Here is a 14167-nt window from a genome sequence, read left to right on the forward strand (position 1 = left end):
GATGGTGGTGGTGGTGGTGGTGTTGGTAAAGGAGGGGTCACAGAGTTCTCCTTGTCCTCAGCTCACCTCCTCACTGCTTCCTCCTCTGCAGGAAATAAAAGAGATCGACTCGGCTGATTGCGTGTGCCACTCTGCCAGTTCTTGAGCTGCTGAAGTGAGCTCGGGTGAATGCTGACAGCTTGGCATCAGGAGCTGCAGTGCATCGGAGCATGTGGGCGCAGGGACGGCAATAAACATACAGGGTCTGTCCGACAGCAGTATGATAGAGCAGAGTGCTTTAAATCCACAAAGTGAGCCATTCCAGTCGGGTTCGGTGATATCTTCATCTCGCAATTTTCCCAGAAAACACTTCTTTGCACTGTTATTGTGGTTATTGTATAATTACTAGTGCTAAGTACCCAGTTCTTCTATTTATACCAAACAAACTGCTGATGCAAACGAAACATAAATCACATCATCTGACCTCAACACTTGGCTGGGAAGAGCTCCCACAGGCTTTCTAATTCATCACATTGCATGACCGAACCTACTTGTATTATAAGAGCATGGCTGCGTTTATCATGAACGTGTGAATCGTCTTATTATTAGTGTCCTGCTCTGCTCGGTTGATCTGTCCTACGCGCAAAACCAGGACGTTGTTTTCTGGGTCACTGGACGGTGTGGACACAACACAGCCTCACAGATGGCACACCATCAGCACACCTGTCTCGCTTCATGTGTAAACATGACTATATTAGCCCGCCGCTGTCGGGCACTTGGTGTTAACCACTGGGAAGTTTTTTTTTAACCTTGATTGAGAAGATTTTCCTCTTTTGGCACCTACAATTCAATTTCAGTGACTAGTAATACAAAAGCAATGATGAAGAGCGTGGATGTAGAATGTGCTCAATATACAAAGCACATTCTTTCTGTATATGCTCTTTCCTACTGTAAATACTTTTTTTATTATCTATTTTTTACTTTGTCTATGTGTATACTTATAGTTCTCAGTATATATGTTTTGTTATATATACACACACACGTATGTATATATGTATATGTGTGTATACACGTATGTACGTATGTACGTACGTACGTACGTACGTATGTATGTATGTATGTATGTATGTATGTATGTATGTATGTATGTATGTATGTATGTATGTACTGTATGTATATAAACACACACACACACACACACAAGTATGTGTGTATATGTGCGTGCATGTGTGCATGTATATACACACACACACACACACACACACACACGCATACATACATACATACATACGCACGCACGTGTGTATGTGTGTGTGTGTGTGTATATATATATATACACACATACTGTGTGTGTATGTGTGTGTATATATATACACACACATACACACATGTATGTGTGTATATATATGTGTGTGTACATACATACATACATACATACGTGTGTGTGTGTATATACACATACATACATGTGTATGTGTGTGTGTGTGTATATATATATATATATACACACACACACACACACATACACACACATGTATGTATGTATGTATATGTGTATATGTGTGTGTGTGTGTGTGTGTGTGTGTGTGTGTGTGTATGTACGTACATACATACATACATACATACATACATACATACGTGTGTATATATGTTTTTTTTCTCTTCTAATTGTTTTATTCTAATTTTATTCTTGTAAGGAGCACCTGCAACAAAAACAATTTCTCCTCGGGAATCAATAAAGTAATGATGATTCTAATTCTGCAAACAATGTATGATTTCAATATTTTAAAGGGTAAAATTTGTGTTTTGGTGGGAAACACTGAACATGAACATCTTATTTAAAGAAACAGTCCAGGTTCAGTTTGACATTCCTCTACTTTGTCTGGATCCTGTTCCCATCATTGGCTCTATTTTCCATTTCTTTCTCTCATTGATAGCATATTTAACATACAGGCTACATGTATCCTGTAAAAGCAGCTGTTTGAGCTTGAACCTCAGTCAACAGCAAGGAAAATAAATTTCAGCACAGTATTTTAGAAAAACCCATGAAAGAGGAAGAGAAAATAGCCACTCGAGCCTGCCAATCTAAATGAATGGTTCTGTTTGTACCTCATTTTCATTCATTAAAAAAAAGTAGGCATCACCAGCATGCAGCAACACGCTGCTTATGGGCGTTAGATAAGCGGGTGGACATGGACATGGAGCCTGTGAGGTATGCAGGCGGGGACGACAGAGGACACTGCGCACTGTGTGGAGGAGCAGGGGAGCAGAACGGACTCAGTGACATTGGGTATGTTTGTAACCTAGCACCTCACCTTCCCCTGTTCTCTCTACAGGTGGAGGCTCTGGCGCTGCACCGGACAAGCTGCAGTTAGCAGCAGGAAGTGGAAGAAAGGTGACACACACACACACACACACACACACACACACACACACACACACACACACACACACACACACACACACACACACAGATATTGTACATACATACATACACAAAACTTCTGGCAGACGTGAGGTGAAGAGAACGAACGAGACGATGAGTCAGACTGAAAGTTCGCTCAGAAACCAGACAACAGCAATGCATCATGACAAAGGGTGCATTAACAATGCAGCCGAATAGAGGTTTCACAAAGCTGAAATTCATCAGGCGCTCTTTCAAAGGTGACTTTGTCCTCTGAAAAGTAATCAAAAACCAGAGTCACTTCATCATTTTAAGACATTTGTGTGAAATTTTGGCATAATTAGCTCATGAATTCTTGAGGCTCAAAAATGTGTTTCGTGACATCACAGTGACCTTTGACCACTAAAGTCTACTCAGTTCATCCTCGAGTCCGAGTGAACGCCAAATTTAAATAATTGCCTCAAGGTGTTCCTGAGATATCGTGTTGGGTCCATTCAGACGGACCGACCGCCAACCCCAAAACACAATGCCTCCGGCCACAGCTGTCACCGGCACAGTGGCATTAAAACTTGCTTCGCCAGTCAAAGGGGTGTTGAACATGACTTGGGAGACAAAAACCAATAAAAAAAACCCTCCAAATTTCATTGAGAGAACAATGCATCCTATCTGGTCAGCAGCAGCTCAGAGCTGCTCGAAATGACTTGGAGAACGAGCAGCTGTGTGTCGTGATGACGCCTCATCAATCACTCAACCCGTCTCCAGCTGCGGGGTCCCCGTTCATGGATTCTTGTTTGTTGTCTTTGACAAATAGAAGATGTTATGAACTGAGGCGTTGATAGATTGAAATTCACCTTTAAACTGTTCCAACTAGCTGCTGAAGTGATATATCATAATGTAACAATGATTAACATGTCTGCGATTTGTACAGTAAGAATCCCACTGTAAGCCGGAGTGCCGCTGGAACAACACTTCTCTTTGTTTTCTTTTGTTTTATCATCCAATCCTGCACATTTCCTGTGAAATCAGCTCCAGTGGCACACAATACAAAAGAAGCTGTGAGAGCCTGCCAGTCATCCTGGACCAATGATGTTGTTTGTTTGCAGTAATTATATCAATGTCTTAAAATAATATGGCAGTGATTCACTGATGTTAAACAGTGTCACAATTGCACTTTCATGCGGCTGCAGTTTCAGCCAGTGGTGGTGTCACCAGCTTTCACTGTGTGTGTCTGTGTGTGTGTAGCCGCAGTGAAGCTGTGACAATGGCTGTGTGCCATTTCAGCCACTCTGTGGCCGAGATCCTGAGTTGGACACAAAGCCGGCTTTATCTCTGCTCTCACTGTTGTATCAGTGCTGCCTGGCTGGACGCATTAGCACCACACCGAGCAGCCCCACACACACACACACACACACACACACACACACACACACACACACACTAAAACAATACATTACACTCACGGTGGAAACAGGGGAAGTGTATGTGTGTGTGTGTGCACATGTGAATGTGTGTGTGACCATAAAGAGAGAGAGAGAGAGAGAGAGAGAGAGAGAGAGAGAGAGAGAGAGAGACACACACACACACACACACACACACACACACACACACACACTAAAAGAATACATTACACTCACGGTGGAAACAGGGGAAGTGTATGTGTGTGTGTGTGTGTGTGTGTGTGTGCATATGTGAATGTGTGTGTGACCATAAAGAGACCACTGGGGGAAGTGACAGAGGCGGACACATGCTGTTTCTGTTCTCAGGTCATGTGATGCTGTTAGGAGAGAAAGCCACATATATGTGTGTCTGTCAGTATGACTTCACGGAGTGTATTAGGTGTGTGTGAGCGTGTGGACAGCCCGAACGTGTCAGACTGGCCTTAGAAAAGCAATATGCATCAATATGCATTCCTTTCTGTTTCTCCCTTTCCTTTTCACTTCCCTCTCCCTCTCTCTTCAGCATCCCCCTCCTCCCTCTTCCTTCTTTGTGTCAGAGACACTTCTCCATGCACATGATCGCTCTCGTTCTCTCTTCCTGCATGTCTCCGTTTCATTTTATGGAGCTTGGAGTGTGCAAAAAATGATTTTTCAAAAGACAGAGAGGTGAAACGAGCCATAAAACACATTCACAGGTGAATTGGCAGGTTGCTACACTGCAGGACATCACAGCCACAGACGTGCACGCGGGAACACTGAATGTGGGTGTTACCCTTTGTGCCACAGATCTGTTGTGCATCCGCAGAATTTATGCACAGTAAAGCCTCAGAGTTCACAGTAATAATCATCAGCTGCTGCACTGCCCGCTCACATTTTCATGCTCCTCCCTCACATTCAGTTTAATTTTTACGACCCAGTGTGAGCTTATCGCTGTCTGCCTCATATCAAACAGGATTTTCTGTTACAGTCCCGCTCTGCAGCTCTGCACTGTTGTCTGAACTGTGAGGCGGCTCTGTGGTGACAGCAGGGGTTCGATTAGATTAGATGAAACATTAATGATCCCTGTGGGGAATCAGGCCATTGCAGCAAACAAGCACCAACAGTATACAAGAAAGAAAACTAGGATGCAAATAAGAAGACAGTGTCAGGGTACGCAAACATGCTGCTAACAGTTCCAACGCATATGAATATATGCATCACTATGTGTGATTTAGCAACAGTAGAATTAGTCTGAGCTGATGACAATGCTAACATGCTGATGGTTAGTAAGCAGAAAGTTTATCATGTTCACTATCTTAGTTTAGCATGTTAGCGTGCTCATTTTTTGCTGATTAGCATTAAGCACAAAGTACAGCCAAAGATGATGGGAATTTATTAGGTTTACGCCTCAAGATGGCGCTACATGTAATATTTAAAGGGCAAGTTTTTACAATTCATCCTGAGGGGGCAGTGATTGGGTGTACCAAATTTTATGGCAATCGGTCCAATAATTGTTGAGACATTTCTTTAAAAAGCACAAGTATGGGCATCTTGGTGGTGCCAGAGGGAAAGTCACCAAAGTCGTCACAACTCATCATGTGGGAATCATGACTGTCTGGAGAAAATGTTGTGCCAATCCCTTGGCTAGATATTTCAATGAGACCAACCAATTTCCATCCCCAGAGCGATGCTGCTAGCATAGCTAAAAATATACAAGTGCTAGCCTTATCCCTTAAGACTGACATTTAGACTGGAGGAACAGAAGCTCTGCTGTTTCATGTCACAGAGCACTTTGTGGAGGAGTCTCTCGCAGCCCTGTCAGTAATAGTGTTGTTCATTGTCGGTATCTGGAAACCATGTCGGTGACCCACACATGCCGCACACTGTATATGTTGTTTAACAGTGTCTGCAGGCGATCATGTGAACAGAAGCAAGTGCAGATCTGTTGCTAAGTCAATCCACCTGAGAAAAATGAGTGTGCACCCTGTGGGGAGGCACGCTGTGGCAACACACCAGGAAACTCTTGTGATTTGTCACCATAATTAATCTTTGTTGTTATGCGTTTGAGGCATAACAATGAGGTGGCATGCGGATTCAGTCTCTGAGTTTTACTCCTGAATGGTGCTACACAGAGGTTTTAAGGGAAGCTCTATTGCATAACCCTCTTGTTGCAACAGCTGATTTACGGCGGCGATATGTGTGTGAACATCACTCTTGTGCAGATAGCCGTCTGCGGGGAATGTGATGTAGTGTGTCTGATGCAGAACTGGATCCATCCTCACTCGCCTGTCGCTGCAGCCGCAGACATCGTTTTTCATATTAGACCTGCATGCTGGCAGCGTGCCTGACATCCCCTCTCGTCCTGTTTTCTCCTTCTCCTCTTTTCCCCTCCTCTATATGTTTCTCTCCTCTCTCACTTCCTCTTACACAAACACACTTCTCCTCCTCCCTCTCCTCGCCTCTGATCAGCCTCAGTGGTGCAGTGATCTCGCCTGTCTCTGCCTGGCAAAAGAAAAAAAAGTAAAAAAACAAAAACAAAACTGTCCCAGTTTGATGACATCATTGCTGCCGCTCATGTTCAGCCAACAAGTCTGAGACCACGAGTGGAAACAACTGCTGTGAGAGTGTTTGTGTGCTCAAATTCTCCTCATATTAGTCAGTATGAGAGTCCAGCTGCAAGCTGCTGCACAGGAAGTGGTTTTGACAATGGCTTTGTTCAGACAAGAGAACAGGAACATCCACACACACTCACTCACCCACACCGTCATTCCACACTCGTGAGTATCCCACATGGCGACATTCATTACTAGCACCCTTATCTGATGCTAACCTTGAGCCTAAACACAGGTCCTAAGAAAATGTCAAAGTACACATTGAAAGTATGCTTAAAACAATGTTTTAAAAGACATCCCTGTCTGACATCAGTTCCAGTTTTTGTATAGAAATACATAAAACTCCCCCTCCACACACACACACACACACACACTAATCCAGGCATGACGCAACCCTCTGAGCAACTGTATGTCATCATCGGTGAGACGTCCTCTGGGAGTGAGTGACCCAGTACACCACGCTGCCTAATGGACACACTAGACAGCAGAGTGTGTAAAAATCATCTGTCTCTTCCACTATACAATAATCATACAGCTAGTAAACAGAGACTGACCCATATCGCTGAGATAAAACAGTACTGTTACAGTTAAAGATGAATTTGTTTGACAGAGCACTGCCATGTGTTGATTATGTAACAGCTCATGTTATGGCTGGGGATTACAGGGGTGTGTAGAGTCTTTCAGCATGTCTCAGTGCATTGTTTCTAACATAAGTGTTGGGTGATTTACTGTAAGCCTGAAGGGGATCGTGCATTTGGTCGTGATAGTGTGCCTATCTGTCCACAGCCTAATGCTGCTACTGGTCTCATCACCTAATATTTTTTGTGCGCAGTTATGACTCTATGCTCAAGGACCTCTCGTGGGTTGTGGTGATTCACAATTTGCGAAAAACCTATTTTACTGGCTATTTGCTGCCTCTTTTCTACGCCCTCAGACACACCTGGCAAAGATCTGAATTCTACTGAGTACACTCTTCTAGTTAGGACCCTAAAGTTTACTGTTTATGAGCTCATTAATACTGTTGAAAACATTAGCATGCAAATTCATATGATAATGCCTGCCAGTTAGCTAAATAGCCAACTATCCTGCCTGTTTTTTAACTTGGACAGGAACCAACATTAGCGTTCATCTGTAGTCATGTTTTTGTGTATAAATACAAGATAAACAAGGGTATGTTAAAAGATATCAATGCATTTTGAAAATAATTGAAAAGTGTTAATACTATAGCGTGTTTCGAAAGGCTTATATGAATGCTATTTTCCTTTGTAGCTTAACTTAAACTTACAATAACGGATGTTTTGGCTTGTTTGAGGAAACACAGCAAGCTGCACACAACATTAAAATACAGGACATCATCTTAGAAACATAATATGTCAAACATGTTAGCAAACAGTTGTTTTTTTACATTGCTGGCAGACACAGAAACACATTAGCATTTGCACTAGCACATTAGCAGATGCATTAGCATTCATTTTGGACTTGTGTTGTTGTCCATTATGTAAATGTCTATCAAATATTCACTCTCTTTTAACTCTGTTTTGGTCTCCACCAGTTCCTGAGACAAAATATCTGGCCTTTTAGCTGTGAAATGCTACACTATGGTCACTAGCTAGTTGCTAACAAGTGCTGGGCTGGGAGCAACAGTGGACTTCTCAGATGCTAAAATACTTTGTATATCCGAATCTCGGTGGGATTTGTCAGTATGAGCAGCTCCATTTTCATTACAGGTCGTCATTTGATCCTTTGTTAATATAGAAATAGTGAGAAAATGTGCAATTAATTTAAAATGAAGTATTTTAGGGCAAAAAAACCCCCCTGGGAATTCAGAAGGTGGGAGCAAGTTCCACTTAGTGCCCCAAAATTCAAAGGCAGGCCCTGCAACTGTACTTATTTTGAATAGTTCCAGGTTAAGAAGGTGACACCGGTCCAAGTGTAACATTTACAGTATCACAGTAACACTATTGTCCAACGATACGTGAGAACTTTTTGCTGATGAATAATCAAGCTCGTTAACCATCAATGACTGTGTGCATCCTTCTGTGGGTGACTAATTCCCTGACAGGTGGTGCACACACATGCTTATTTGATCTGTATGCATCTCGCGCACACATTGTCACACACACACGCAACGTCAAACAACTACGCCGAGAAATTAGGTTTGTGAGTATGTGGAACAACAGAGGCGAGTGAGCCTTCAAAACATGGAAGGAGAGGAAGAAAACTATGCAGCTTGTGTAAAGCGCCTTAATAATTCAGGTTGGTACATGCTCTGAGGGATGAAATAAAGAATAGATGGATGGGTGGATGAATGGATGCATGGAGGTCTGCCACTGCAGGACTAGTGACGTCAACCCTGTAAACTGAGGACATAATCCTCTGTAGACCTGACCTGCTCCTTTAGTGTAAGACACTGACATCTAGTGGTCAGCTGGTAGAACAACATGCTCTACAATTCTGAGGTTCTGCTCTCCTCTTTAATACTAAAAATGTCTTAAAATGTATAATCCTGATCTCTTCTTTGCCTTTTTGTGTTACATCTGTGATTGCTCATCCTGGGAGCAGTGGCCCAGATAACCTCCACAGTGCCACAGACAACTGCAAGAAACCCAAACTGTACCATGGCATAATAAGACAAATCGGAAATTAAAACAGGTCACAGATAAGGCTTATGAAACAGGCTCCTTATCTACGTGTAATTATAGTCTTTTGGCCGTTATCTCCATGAACGCTAATGTGTATGTATGGAGTGATTTTGTATAAGGAAAATGGGTCAGACATCATCTGCTCTGCTGATGTTAAAAACTCGCTCCAGGCTTTATTGATGCTATGTTGGCCGGCTACTGTCACATGGGGCCAACTGCCACATTTCACAGTTGAACAAGCTGGTACACTGTGTGCGACCGAGCGCCACAAGGTTCCTATTATTTTTAGATTAATAATCGACCGAGACATAAATGTTTAGGTGAGAGTGCGGCTGTGACCTTTGAACTCAGCTGTATCAGCACCACATGTATGTAAATTCAGATCAAGAGTTTCTCATGGCTGAAATGCACTGAAACTGAGGCTAAAACCCCTCAGCAGAATAAAAATATCTTAGAATGTGTTCTTTCACTTAATTTGATATACAGCAAGAAATAGAAATTTAAGTATCAGTATCATTTTCAACTAGATGTTTTCATGTGCTTGTAATTATTCAACCAATACCCAAAGTCTAAAGTAAATACAATTAAAACTAAATTAAACTAAACTCGACTTTGAGGTTTTGGTAAAGGTCATCTCACCTGCCGCTATTGTGCATTGTGTGTATTCATGACAGCACGGTGGAGAAAAACAAACAGCCTGTCAAACAAAAGACTACGATCAACCATACCACAAACACAAGAGAATTGCTTGCTTAGCCAGAATTAAAATGTATATCCCCACACCACATCAACAAGGTGACTAAAATGAGGAAACAAAGCTTGATTAAGACCATTTCTAATGAAAAAGATGCTGAAAATGTTATTTGTGCCTATAATTCAAGCCAACTTGATGACTGTAACACACTACTTACTGGCCTCCTGAAAAACACGGCTGATAGGCTTCAGCTCATTCAAAACTATTAACCAGAACGAAGAGGAGAGAGCACATCAGCCCAGTTACAGCTGCTCTGCTTCCTGTAACATTCAGGATTGATTATAAGGTCCTCCTCCCTGTATACAAAGCCCTTAATGGACTATGACCAAGCCAAGACCTGTGGTGAATCAGCATTTGTGGAGAGGAAAAAGATTGTGTTGTGTCAGACAGCAGTGACCCCAAACAAAGAGTCTTTTAGAGCTTCATCCTAATAGACTTCTTTGGATTTTTATCCTTATTCTGCTCTATTTTTTATTATATTGTGTGGTTTTATGCGTTGTCTTTATTGCTATTTCCATCCTCATCTCCATCTTATTTTTTATGTCCATTCTGTTTTTTCTATGTAAAGCACTCACTTGGTGCATGTGATTTCTCTCTTGTAAAGCTGTACTTTCTGTATGAAAGGTGCTAAACAAATAAAGCTGTTCACACCTCCTATCATACAACATGACATCTATCCAATGACCTGCATGTGCTCCAGGCTGACATTTGCATGTTTTACAGTATTTGTACACAGTGATCACATCATTTGAATGGAACCATCAAACATATTCAGTGACACCTGTTTTAAAGCTACTTTCAATGTCAGGAGCTGAGACTGACCAGATGATGAAAACCCATCAAAGGGATGAGTCTATTTTACAAATCCTCAGGTTTTGTTTTGTTTTTTTTTTTAGACTGATTTTGAGAGAAGACTTTTTATGAGACGTTGCCAGAAACGTCAACATCGACCAGCTTTCCATTTCTCTGGGGTGCAAATGAAAGAAGGAGCCTCAGAACCTGAACTCCCCCCCAGAAGGACTTGAGTTTTGAGCTGTCTTTGAGCAGGTTTTGGTTCATGACTTACCATCACCACTTCAAACACTTGTTGATTCAGGCCTTTAAAGCAGGATGGAGATCCCAGCCCAGGGTGTGATGTTCCTTCAGTCTCTGAGCTCCACACAGAGCATGGGGTTGAACACAGGCATCAGTTCAGACTCAGGACTAGAACAGTGGAATGGCTCTGAACCTGATACCCAGCCTGAATCTAACCCCATCGATTTCCGCATAACGCAACTTCTCAACAGGCGTTTCTTCCTGCTGAAGATGCAGAGCTTCAGGAACAAGACTGAGGACAACTGTGGTGGGACCACAGAGGAAAGTGAGTCACTCCCTTAATGTGATGATAAAGACAACAAATCAGTCCACTTAAATGTGACCTGTTAAAAAGAAATCAACCGCTCATGACAAACCGTTGTCAGATTGGTACGGTTGCATACCAGTATATGCATATTTGAGCTATGGGCAGTTCAACCAATGAGTGATTTTATCATTTCAATTTGAATATTCTTCATGAGGAGGTATAATTAAAAAAACAAATCACATGAAAAAAGTAAAGATTGAAAAAAAAAAAAGATTTAGGCCTTTTGGGAATTTACTGTAACTATGGAGCAGAAAATAAATCAGTTGGTAATATTGTTAATTAAGCTATCAATATGGAGTCTAAAAAGAAAATTACAGGTGCGGTGTGTATGTAAGAATTTTAGTTTAAAACATTTGTAAATGAACTAAAATGATCTGAATGTGAAGAAGTAACAGTTCTGACGTTGTGTCAAAGATGTCAGTATATTGTGTCGTAAAGTTAGCATGCTAACCAGCTAGCTGCAGGTTGTCCTGTCTTGTAATATCACTTTATACCTCAAGAGGCAACAGTCCAATATTATAGCCCCCCATAAATTGAGCTGGGGATGTATGCAACTTTGCTACATTTCACAAGCACTCTTTGTAAAAACATTTTACTAGTTATTGTTTTTTTTTTTTTAAATCATAAAGTGCTTTGTTAGCTGCCATTCGCTTGCTGGCTACAATGCATTATTAGTTGAAAAATAAAATGCACTAGTCAAAGATAAAAAAGAAGAGAAAGTTAAGTTTTAATTTGGCTGTAAAGAGGAAAGATGTCTTTTTTTTCTTTTCTTTTTTAAACCAACTTAGCCAGCTTTGTTGGTGTTAGCTTGCTGGCTAATTTAGTTGCTGGCAAGTGAATGACAATAAAGTTAGTTAACAAAGTAGGAGCTAGCTAGTGTTTCGTTACCTCTTATGTACATTCATCTCATTTTCATTATAACATTATAATAATTAGGAAAATGGAAAATGTCATGTGGGGACAAAATGGAATAGATAAATTATTAAATGTGTGCTACGAAGTAAGAAATAGAAAAACCGAGGGGGAAAACCAAAATGAGTTAAGACAAATACAGGAGTAACCTAATTCTAAACGTAATTCATTTGAAGTACAGATATAAATCTTTATATTTATTTTTATACTCAATAATTATTTATTTATATTTTCAGCTAATAATATAACTTTTTCCTGCATTTTGTCAGTTTGGGGGCCTCATGAAGTAGGCTGCAATAATAAAAGATCTGCTTCAGCTTTGTAAACCTCCTCTCCCTGTATGGCGTCTTCAGTGGCCGGTGAGGACAGCGATGATCTGAGTGAGCTGGATGCCGTCCAGAAGGAGCTGGAGGAGCTGCAGGCTAAAAAGGAGGAGCTGGAGAAACGAGAAAGGAGCTCCAAACTCAGTAATGGCCTCCAGTGTATGGACACTCCTCCTTACTTAATGATATCTTAATCCATCAAAATGTCACTCTAAAAAAAATGTAAACCGCTCACGTTTTAAATCAGGTCAACAGGATGCGTGTCCCACTTTTCATAAAACTGAGACACCCCGTGGAGGGGTCTACCTGCTGCCAGCTCCATGTGTGGACACAACACTGGAGCAGAGAATAAAAACTAGGCCTGGGGCAGAAAGACCAACAGGCCGAGTCGTCCCAGGTAAGTTACACCACCACACGCACAAAATTATAACAGTATGAGTGTCTACTTGGCCAGTAATTCTCTGTTTGTCTCGTGGGGAAGTGGACAGCTTGGGTCAGACGCCAGCTGTCACCCAGTGTCCATCCTGTCAAGAGATCATCGTCACAGAAACCTGCAGCCAAGTGGGCGAGACCATGTGGACGCTGTGCTGCTTGTGCTCCATGATCGGGTGCGACCTCTCCGACCTCATTCAAATGTTTACCGAGCCAGGCCGCTGTGATGAGATTTAGCCTTTAAAGGATGAGACATGTTGTGAAATATGCTTCTTTGCTCTCTCACCAAGAGTTCTGTCCAAAGGTTAAAAATATGCCTTCCAGCACCTGTAAAGCTCACTAATTAACACTATAATTGTATCTCTTTCATTTTATTTTATACAAGATTAAGTGTAAAAATTATAAGTTTAAGTAGAGTTTTTGAGGTGTTAGGAAAAGTATTTTTCTTTTGTTTCTAGTCTTTATGCTAAGATAAGCTAACAGTCTCCTGGTTGTAGCCGACTGATTGTCTCTCAACAAGAGAGCAAATAAACATTTTTCCAAAATGTCAAACTGCTCATTTAAATGAATGATTCATAACAGAGACGCTGCATGAGAAAGGATTTTAATTTTTCACTACCATCTTTGCAGCAGGTTGGCTAGTTCATCTCATTGGTCTTTGTTGTGTTTGGAAAGGCCATTGTTCAGTTTAAAGCACAGTTTTGTGGAGCCTGGTGAGACCCGTATCTAATGGTGGCTAATGTCAGCTAAATATAGACAGATCATGCTCCATCACTGATTGTTAGTTTATGTATTTCAGCTGAGTGTTTTTCCAGTGTTCTTGTTTGCCTCACAGATCCTCAAACTCTTCCTTTCTTCAGGTGTATTGCAGGCTGCTGTTTAATCCCTTTCTTCAAGGACTACCTGAAGGACGTCCGCCACCGCTGTCCCCAGTGCCAGACACACATACACACCTACTATCCATTTTGATATGGAGATTACTACATTAACAGCCCTTCTGTGATTTGCACAGAACAATACACATCTTCTGAGTGACAATTTCCTGTGGTCTTGAAGATTTTTTTCTCCAGTGCTACGTTAAGGAAACTCCACAAGCATTTTCACATGCCACCTTTCATCAGGACTTACTTCACTTTTGACTCTACATCTGGTCTTGGTGCAGCGTGCTTGCAGTCGAATGCAGTGCTGTTACAAACCGGACAAAGTCTCAGCCTACTGAACACTGTTCTTTAAACGGTCTTCTGATGCTGCTGTTGAAACACACACACTGTGAAGATCAGCCTCAGTTTGCC

The sequence above is a fragment of the Chaetodon trifascialis genome, chromosome 21, assembly GCF_039877785.1.
Source record: "Chaetodon trifascialis isolate fChaTrf1 chromosome 21, fChaTrf1.hap1, whole genome shotgun sequence".
NCBI classification, from domain to species: Eukaryota; Metazoa; Chordata; class Actinopteri; order Chaetodontiformes; family Chaetodontidae; genus Chaetodon; species Chaetodon trifascialis.